Source organism: Poecilia formosa, unplaced genomic scaffold (assembly GCF_000485575.1).
Source record: "Poecilia formosa unplaced genomic scaffold, Poecilia_formosa-5.1.2 Scaffold842, whole genome shotgun sequence".
Taxonomy (NCBI): Eukaryota; Metazoa; Chordata; class Actinopteri; order Cyprinodontiformes; family Poeciliidae; genus Poecilia; species Poecilia formosa.
This window is the reverse complement of record NW_006800781.1, coordinates 13,152-22,852: the sequence shown is the minus strand read 5'-3', so window position 1 is coordinate 22,852 and position 9,701 is coordinate 13,152.

Genomic DNA, 9,701 nt, shown 5'->3' with positions numbered 1-9,701 from the left:
GCCCATATTGCTCATATCAGAAACCACAAATGTCTGCGCCATTAAACCATGAAACATAGCAATTAACGGTAAACAACACTATGAACACTATCCAATGGCGCAACAAGCAGAAGGAGCACCGTGACCTTTCTCATCCTCCCTCCCACTGCATGTTTGCCACCATGACAGGGGACGAAAGAAAGCAGAGCCAATTGAGGTTTGACTTCTGACTCTGGGACCTTTGCTGCATATCTTTCCTCTTCTCTCTCTGTCTGAAAACGGAAAAAGTAAAGGAACTTGTCACAAAAACCTACAAAACAAACATTAGTGAAGCTCAAAGATGGCATGATCTATTGGAAAGCTCCAGGAACAAAACTATTAGCTTTCATAAAAATATATAATTCTTAATGATTCCTGAATCCTCTGGGAAAAATTCTGTGGGCTGATGAGATTTCAGGAAGGTGTGTATAGTGTAACTTCTGGTGTAAAACTAACACAACACTTTAGAAGTAGAACATCACACCAGTAGTGTTAAACATGGTAATGTGATTTCGTGGTGCTGCTTTGCTTCTCCTGCATCTGGAGGATCTGCTGTAAGAGAATGGCCATCAGACTGTGACCTTGAGCTCAAGGACACTCAGGTTGCACAACAGAACAATGACCTGAACAACAGCAAATCTAGATCTCAATGGCTCAAGTTATGTAGGTTTTGGAATGGCCTAGTAAAAGTCTAGACTTAAATCAATATGATACATTTTGACATTAAACAGGCTGTTCATGCTAGAAAACCCTTTGTGACTCAGTATGCTCCTCCAATATAATGTAAAAGACTGAGTGTCATGTATCACAAGCAGCACTTGATGGTTCAAATAGTTATTAGATTTAGACAATTACTTTTTCCACAGAGGTTCAGTTTGGTTCGAATAGTTTCATTTGAAATAATTAAACCACTTAAATATATATTTTTAAATTACCTTTCAAAAGTGATTCACAAAGATCCAAACTCTACACTATGTTCATCAAATAGATAATTCACAGGTTTAGCACAACCTTATGTGAAGTTCTGTACCATCCATCTCTGAGCTTCAGCCATAAATAAAACAAGAAAACCTTTCTACTGCCACAGGATGAAGAGTGTTTTTAGGCGGTGCCAAGAATGGACACCATTGATATTCTCCTTTACAACAGAGGAACGTATCAGCAAAGGCACAGCTGAAAAAAGCTAGACTGGAGGAAAGAGGCAAGAAACCTTTTTCAAAATGCTAACTTTACCATCGTCAAATAGGCATTTTTCATCTTTCACTGACTTTACTTTGGCAAGACATTCATCAGGCAGGACTGCAGAGGGGAAATGTTACTCTGATGGGCTTATAATAGGACCCTGCATTGTTCCGCCGGCCAGTTGCACAAGAGCTATTCACATTTTGAACAATGCGGGACTGTAATGATGTATTATTGCTGAAGAATTCACATAGCATGATTCACTTGCTTAATTACTAGTTAAGCAATTTGTTGGCTCAAGGTCTTTTTTTCTGCCAGGAAGTAGTTGGATTTTCTGTGTTTAATGTATTTGCAAAGGAGGTCGTGTTTAAATGTGCAAGTGACCTTTGCACATTTACATATTTTAAAAATAAACCTTCTCCAGACTTTAGCTACTGCATAAAAGATACATAGGAGACCTGGAGCATTGAAAGGGGCATGTGAAACGTCACGCTGCTCCAGCACAGCGTCTCATGACACACAATGCTCAGATGTACAACTTCAACTTTGAAATACCAGGATGTATGAAACGTACAAAGAAAGTTGTCAAATGTCAAGAGCAGTAAGTACAAAGTACTGGTTCACTTCATGCCCAGCAAACATGAATAACACAGAAATGAAAGTCCACAACATCCTCAAAGTTTAAGGAGTGGTTGAAGAGACGGGGATGCTCTGTGAGGCAGACGGTTTATTCCAGCGACAGCGTTAATAATTAATCAAACACAGAAAGGCCAAAAATAAACAAAAGCCCTTGATTCTACTCAGCAAAGTTTGACTCTGGAGAGGAAACTTTCATTTTGATTGGAACAAACCCACAAAACAAAGTCCCTAATGACCAGGAGGATCATCTGCTCTGACCATTTACAGCTTAAAAGGACAGGAAAGACACAAATGCATGTCAGTAGAATAAATGTAAAATCAGTAATAGTAATAAGATATTTTAATGTTAAGAGTAAGAGACGAGGCTGATAGCAGCAGACCCTTGTTGGTGCACTAGTACCAAGGTTTCAAAGTAGCTACCAGCTGACTTTGAAGCTGTTAGAACAACATATTTTAACTAGAACATTTCTGAAGAAATTTAAATGGGGCCTGCCAAAGTGTGCCCGTCTGATGCTATAAATTTGCATCAATGCTAAGGTAAGCTGCAATGTACTCAATAGCATGTGGAGAGTCACAAACATGTTGAGTAATATGGACTTACTCCATTCTGTATGTTAAAATTAGTGTAAAAGTTAAAATGAGCCAAATTGCTAACATTATCCTAAATGCTGTCACTAGCATGTTGTTTTACATTTTCTTCCTCCGTTCAGTGTCCTAAGTGTGACTAATAAATAAGAAAAATGATAAAAGCAATATTTAGGGAAAATGCTAATGGGGAGCAGTGAAATGTTAATGTTTGTGCAGTGTATTAACCGACAAAAGAGATATAACTTCTATCATGAATATAGATTAGCTAAAAACCCAATAAATTACAATGAAATACTGCTACTTCCGCTAGTCACCAGAAGTAAGACCCATAATCATTTCCCCAGTAAGCCTCCCAGGAGTAAGGTAGATAGAATGTTCAGTTTCAATGGTATCAATGACATCAGCAGTGATGTCATCACTTTATGATATCACAAGGGAATCTCTCTCTTGAATGTAGCTCACAGACAGAGTTTTCTCTGATCTGTTCCACAGTTCTATCGCGACAGATCACCCTTCAGAGCACATTCGACGTTCAGAGAAGCAAGCAGTTACTAGAATATAGACATGAAGCAACAACAGATTGTTTGCGAACATGAAGCTTTTCCAGCTAAGCTTTCATGGGTCGACATGGTAGACCTCAACATCCAAGTCAACTACGATGCTGTCATTTTTCCTGTTGAAGATGACAGCCCCATTGAGCCAGAAGATGAATCAGAGATCCAGGGGGAATCAAGTCCTTCCGGCGACTTTGAGAGTCCAAGATCATTGGAAGTCAAGCAGGAAACAACACCTTGTGCTGGCTTCAAGATCACCCCCTCAGTGGAAGACGTGGCAGAGACTACACAACACGTCAAAGATTTGACAAAGCAGGTAGACGATCTTAAAACAGAACTGCAGAGAAAGAATTTTGAACTCCATGAGGAAAGAGACAGAAGGATTGCATGTCAGGCTGAAGTCAAATCCCAGCAGGAGGAGATTCAAAGACTGCAAAAAATGTTGGAAAAAGAACGTCACCTGCAAGTCAAACGTGAACAGGTTTCTTGCTCTTCCAAAGTTACAACTGACAAGAACATTCTTCAACAGCTGGAGTACTTCAAGTGGGAGGCTGCAAAATATGCCTCCCGCAATAAAGGTCTGATTGAAGTAATGGTTGAAGAATACCGAGTGAGACTCAAATATGAGGAGCAGCTCAAAAGTCACTCTGAGCAAGCTTCCAAATTTAAGGCACAGGAGGAAACGGTGAAAGCTCTGCAGGGTCAGGTTGCGGACCTGAAGGTGGAGTTGAAACGTGCTCTAGAAAACAACCATCCTAGAGTCTCCACCCGATCAGAGGTCCCCTTGCAAAGAGAAGGCTCCCTACAAACAGAGGCCAAGGATAGACAGACCTCCAATCAACCAAGGAGGTCTGAAGAAAGATGGACCTCTAATCAACCAGGGAGGTCTGAGGAAAGACAGACCTACGACCAACCAGGTAGGTCCGAGGAAAGATGGACCTCCAATCAACCAGGGAGGTCTGAGGAAAGACAGACCTCCAATCAACCAGGGAGGTCTGAAGAAAGACAGACCTCCAATCAATCAGGGAGGTCCGACGAAAGGCAGACCTCGAATCAACGAGGGGTCTCCATGCATAGCCAGGCTCAGCTTTTGCGCCGACCCACACTCAGTTTGCAAACAGAGGAGTCCATGCAAAGCCAAACCTCCACACAAACATGGAGGTCCAAGGAAAGACAGACATCCATGCGATCAACCTCCACTGGTTGCATGGAGGGTCTTCATGTTGGCGTTGGCACGAAGGCCAAGCTAAGCCCGGCTCGGCCTTTACACCGACCCACACCCAGGTGGCACTAACCTAGGTCTCTATCCAAGCCCAGGTTTTGCCCAGGTAATGCAAACATTATGAAAATTTGAGGCTTTGCACAATTTTGGCAAAGCCTCAAACTGTTTAACAAATATTCATGAATATTTGTTAAACAGTTGACAATAGAATACAAAACAGAGAATTTGTGAAAATTCATTTGACTCTGCTACTGTGCAGAAACAACCAATCAGAACCAAAAGGCAAACTTTTGGTTCTGATTGGTTTCTAATGTGTTGAATGTGTCTCAGCACATTCAACACATTAGACTACTAGTGTAGTGCAGCTATGCAATTGACAGAAAAACAACCTAACATTATATCATCATTATTTATAGAAAGATTTAGAAAACAAAATTCTATACAGGCTTGTCAAAACTATTTCGACCCATATTAGAACTTTGCATTGATTTCCCTTCATTTTAGTAGCTGCNTTAGAACAACATATTTTAACTAGAACATTTCTGAAGAAATTTAAATGGGGCCTGCCAAAGTGTGCCCGTCTGATGCTACAAATTAGCATCAATGCTAACGTAAGCTGCAATGTACTCAATAGTACATAATACTTCATTTTTATGGGGTTTAATTAATTTATTTTATTCCACTGACTTATTTAAATCCATAAACAAAATGTTAATAAAAAATCATGTTCAGAAACCGAAAAACAGTTTCCAGACATAAATACCAAAATCATTTTTGTTCTTGGATCTTGGATTTTTTTCTACTTTTATTCCTTCATCTTTCATGTTTCTCTTCTCTTACAGTAAATTACATCGTAACATTTTTCGTATTTATAATTTGGAGTACATTGGAGAGTCACAAATATGTTGAGTAATATGGACTTACTCCATTCTGTATGTTAAACACATTCGCGCTTTTAGATAGATTTTTACCCAGAATGCAAATGGAAAAAACCGTGAGTGAAACGGTGACTGGGACTGACTAGTATATATTCCATTGAGGGAAAATTAGTTTCACATCTGCTCAAGAGCCCCCCTGGTGGTTGAAGAAAAATCCACATATAAACCGGAAAATACAATATATGAAAAAAAAAAACACTGAATGCTCTCTGGTATGAGGAGGCGGGCCAGATCCGGCATTGTTCAGGGAGCCGGACCAAATTACGTGGCGGGCCGGATCCGCGGGCCGTAGTTTGGGGACCCCTGGTGTTGAGTGTCTCAGCACATTCAACACATTAGACTACTAGTGTAGTGCAGCTATGCAATTGGCAGAAAAACAACCTAACATTATATCATCATTATTTATAGAAAGATTTAGAAAACAAAATTCTATACAGGCTTGTCAAAACTATTTTAACCCATAATAGAACTTTGCATTGATTTTCCTTCATTTTAGTAGCTGCAATTTTGCCTAACCCAGACATTTTCCCTAACCCAAACCAATACTAGTCTATTCCTAACATTAACTAAACCTTAATTCACATCTTACCTCTAAACATTACCCCTGACCCAAAGCAATGAATCCATCATATTAGGACAAGTCTTTGGTCCTAATATGGTGGACCTAATATGACACTGGACATATAATGGTGCGTTCACACCAAACACATTTAGGCCATCAGGCGCATCTGGTTTACATTCAAATTCTATGTGGAGGCGCGTCGAGGGCCGTTGGGGCGCACTTCGAGCGTCTAGCGCGGCGCCATTTGAACTGTTTGGAGCGTTTGACGTGTCCAGCGCATCAAATACTTCACATAGACTTTGAATATAAAGCAGACTCGCCTGATGCTCAAACCATGTTTGGTGTGACTGCACCATTAGAATGTTTAGTTCCTATGGTAACAATGAAATCATCAGTGATGACATCACTCTTTGATGCATCAAAGGAATCTCTTTCTTGAGTGTAGCACACAGACTGTTTTTTCAGACCTGTTCCTTATAAGTTAACTTGTAGGTTCCTGTAATTTTTAAGTCATGAATCTTCTACAGGAGCATTAAAATTATTTGAAGGCACAGGATCAGCCCAGTAGGTTCACATTCTCAGGTGAGAGACTCACCTGGCGTAAAGTTAATTTTTCGGTACTGGAATTGCACCGAGGATAAATTACTTTAATCAAAGCATGTCATGAATATATGTGCATATATTCCATATTAAGTACATAGCATAATAGTTTTTTTGTTACTTTTTCCACCACTAGATGATATAACATAAACAGCACTATTCAGAGATGCAATGAGTTTATAGCAGCTGCCCTGATGCCAACATCTCCAGAAAACATATTAAAGATTGCAGCATGTGTTACACACATCAGGGCTGGTGTCGGTGTAACAGATGCTGATTTTCCTGTAAAAAGTCTAGAACAGGTAGGAGTGATGAGGCAGAAACAAATCTGTGCTTCGCTAATCCTCCTGGAATCTGTTCTGGTTAAATAATTAACATTTCCAAACAGCACCATATGTGATCTTTCTTCAAAATAATCATTGTGTCCAAGTTATTTTCTTTATCATTTCAGACAATATACTTATTCCTGTAATAAACAGTTTTAGATGATAAACCTCATGCACAATGAAATTCAGTCCGAGACTGACAACTATAAGCTCCGCACGTGGTTCTTACTCAAGGTCCGAAATAAAATAATAATAATAATAATAATAATAATAATAATAAAGTAATAAAGTCAGTGGGTAATTGTTTATGTCTTGAAATTTTTCAACCTTCATACTAAGGATTTTAATTCACACTCAAAAATTCAGAGAAATAATTTTATGTAAGCTAAATATGAATAGTCACAGGAAATGTGTGTCAATGCGCCTGTTTGTGAGACTACTCACTGCCTTTCTCTGGGCCCTGTTGCTATGGTAATTAATTATCTGCACCTGGGCTGGTTTTCTCTGTCAGACAGTATGCTGGAGACAGAGTTTCTATACTTGTGAGACACCCAGCGTCGATCTCAAGGACCCTGACAAAAAACCATAAGCCCTAGCAAAATTTTTTTAAATATTTTACGGGAGCAGGCATGTGTATCTATGTCATGACTGACTTTTAGACCAATAGGGCGATATTTGTGCCTGTGAGGGTGTTATGTGCTTCAGGCACATTATGATTTTTGTCTATTTCTTTTCTTTGTTTTCTTATAGACTTTAATTTAATGACCTTTTGTTAATATATTTTGGAGTTTGGATCATTTCTTTTTGGTCATTTAATTACGTTAATTTGTGGCGCTGTTGGTCCGCCTATAAATAGGCTGGCTTTCGGCATGTTGAGGACACTCCCCATCCCCGCCTGGGCTCCGCCTTTCCGCTCGCTCCACCACCTCCAGGCGCGGTGTGCGCTCGTCCAGCCGCTGTGGGCCGCAGCTGAGGCTTCCAGCCTGCCATGTGGTATTTCTGTTAGCCTTTGTTTGTTTTTTTCGTTGTGCTTTTGGCCTGGTGGGACTGGTTGTCCTGTTTTCGATCTTTCTTTTGCATTATGTTCTTTTTGCTTTAGTCCGGTACTAGTAGGGGCTTCGACGGCCCTGTATAGGGTTGGCCCCCTGCTGTACCGTTTTGTTATGTTTGATCGGCTCACCAGGTCCAACTTTCTGTTAATACTTTTGGGGTTTTGTTTTTCTTTATTTTTTGGGACACGGGATCTGAGGGCCTGAACTCTATTTTCTTCACAGAAAATCAGAAGAAGCTGAACTAAGAAAATCAAAGTGAAGAGAATTTATGAATAAAATATGTTGTTGAACCCTAATCTTTTGTCTCGTGTCCTCAAATATGTTGTGCCCTTGGTGGACGTAACAGATGGGGAGTTAAAAAGAGTTTTGGAGTCAGAAATCCACTGTGCTGTGTGTGTGTTTCAGAGAGAAAGATTACTGATTCTATGAGACACTCAGCCTCAATTTTTCTCGTTTTTATCAATTTATGTTGTCATTTTAACTCAGAATCCCACTAAAAGTAATAGCTCCCTTCTCGGGATCAAGCTGAATGTTTTGATACCACTTTTGTGGGGGTCCACGCAGCGGTACGGGCCGCATTAACGGTGAACTTGCTTTGCAAGTCAGTCACTATTCCTATGCATTGCTATAATCTGCCGTCGCTCTGATACCCCCAAATAAAATACGAACTGCCTTCAGATGTGACAGATTTGGTAAATAGAGTCAATCTGTGCAGCTAAAGCTTTTCCTTCTGCTTCACACCTTTATTTTGGAAGCAAAAATGTGTTGCAGTATGGGACATGAATCTGACAAAACTGAAGGTTGAGATCTTTTACAGTCATAAAACATCAAAAATAGAAATAATTTCTTTAAGCTGCTCTTTCATTTAAAATCACGTGCATGCTAAAGTTCACCGCCGTCTTCCAGCCTTCTCATTTAATTTCAAGAGTGCTTTGCAGCTTCTTGGAAGATCAACATCACTGATTACCGAGATAAATGTAAAAAAATTTAATCACTTCATTATTTCCTATTGAAGACTTTGAATAAGCCTAACCTTAAGAAGCTAATTAAAGTGCGAGACTTTTTTCCTCAAAATGAACTTTAGTGATCGTGGCATGTCATCACGCACAGGTTCCATCCACAAGTCTTTTAATATCGACTTGTACCACAGCAAAGGAGAGATAGTTACGCACAATTTTGGTCAATTATGCATCCTGACTCAGCAAATAACTTAACTAAAGCGGAGTGATTATTTCCACATAGAGTAATCTTCTCAAGTATATTAATCCAGTAAAAATAAATAGACCCTGCTGACTTCATTTAGCGGCACGAAACAGATTCCTGGCTTGGGAAATCATATTTAGTTTCATCACCAGAGTAATTAACACAATGCGTCGCAGCAAGGCATCTGTCTTGGCGTGTTTGGCGGAGAAGTTTCCGTCGTCATGACAACCCCAGCCCTCCAATTCACCCGCAGCAGCTAGCTAACTGGTCAGCTGTTCGGCAGCCTGCGCTGGCCGTGTCACCCTTCCCCTTCTCCAGAACACAAACTCCTGATTGTTACCCAGTCATCAAATCGTTCTGCAGTGTTTTGAGAAAATAATTATATTACGCATACACACACACACGCCCACAGAGACACTAACACACACTTAAGCATCTGCAGCAGCTTCCTCCACTCCCTCTCCCTTTTCTGTGCTATTCAGCTGAATCGTTTCCTAATGGAGGCTTTTAGGCGGACGGCGCTGCAGTTGCAGCCCACTCACCTGTCTTTGTCTCACATTATGTTTGAATTTTTCAAGGTGAAATGAGTCAGCTTGCTGACACATTGACAAACACACCAGTGCTCTGAAAGGCAGCCATGACAACAAAAATATATACAATTATGAGATTTCATTAGAAGATTTGGAGAGATTTTCTCTTTTTTTGGACATAAAATGTTATATTTAAGAATAAAAACAACTGTGTTTGTGCAAAGCAAATCCAGGAGGCCCAGATTAACACTGTCAGATTTGATTTCAACACTTTTAAAGTGTCTATA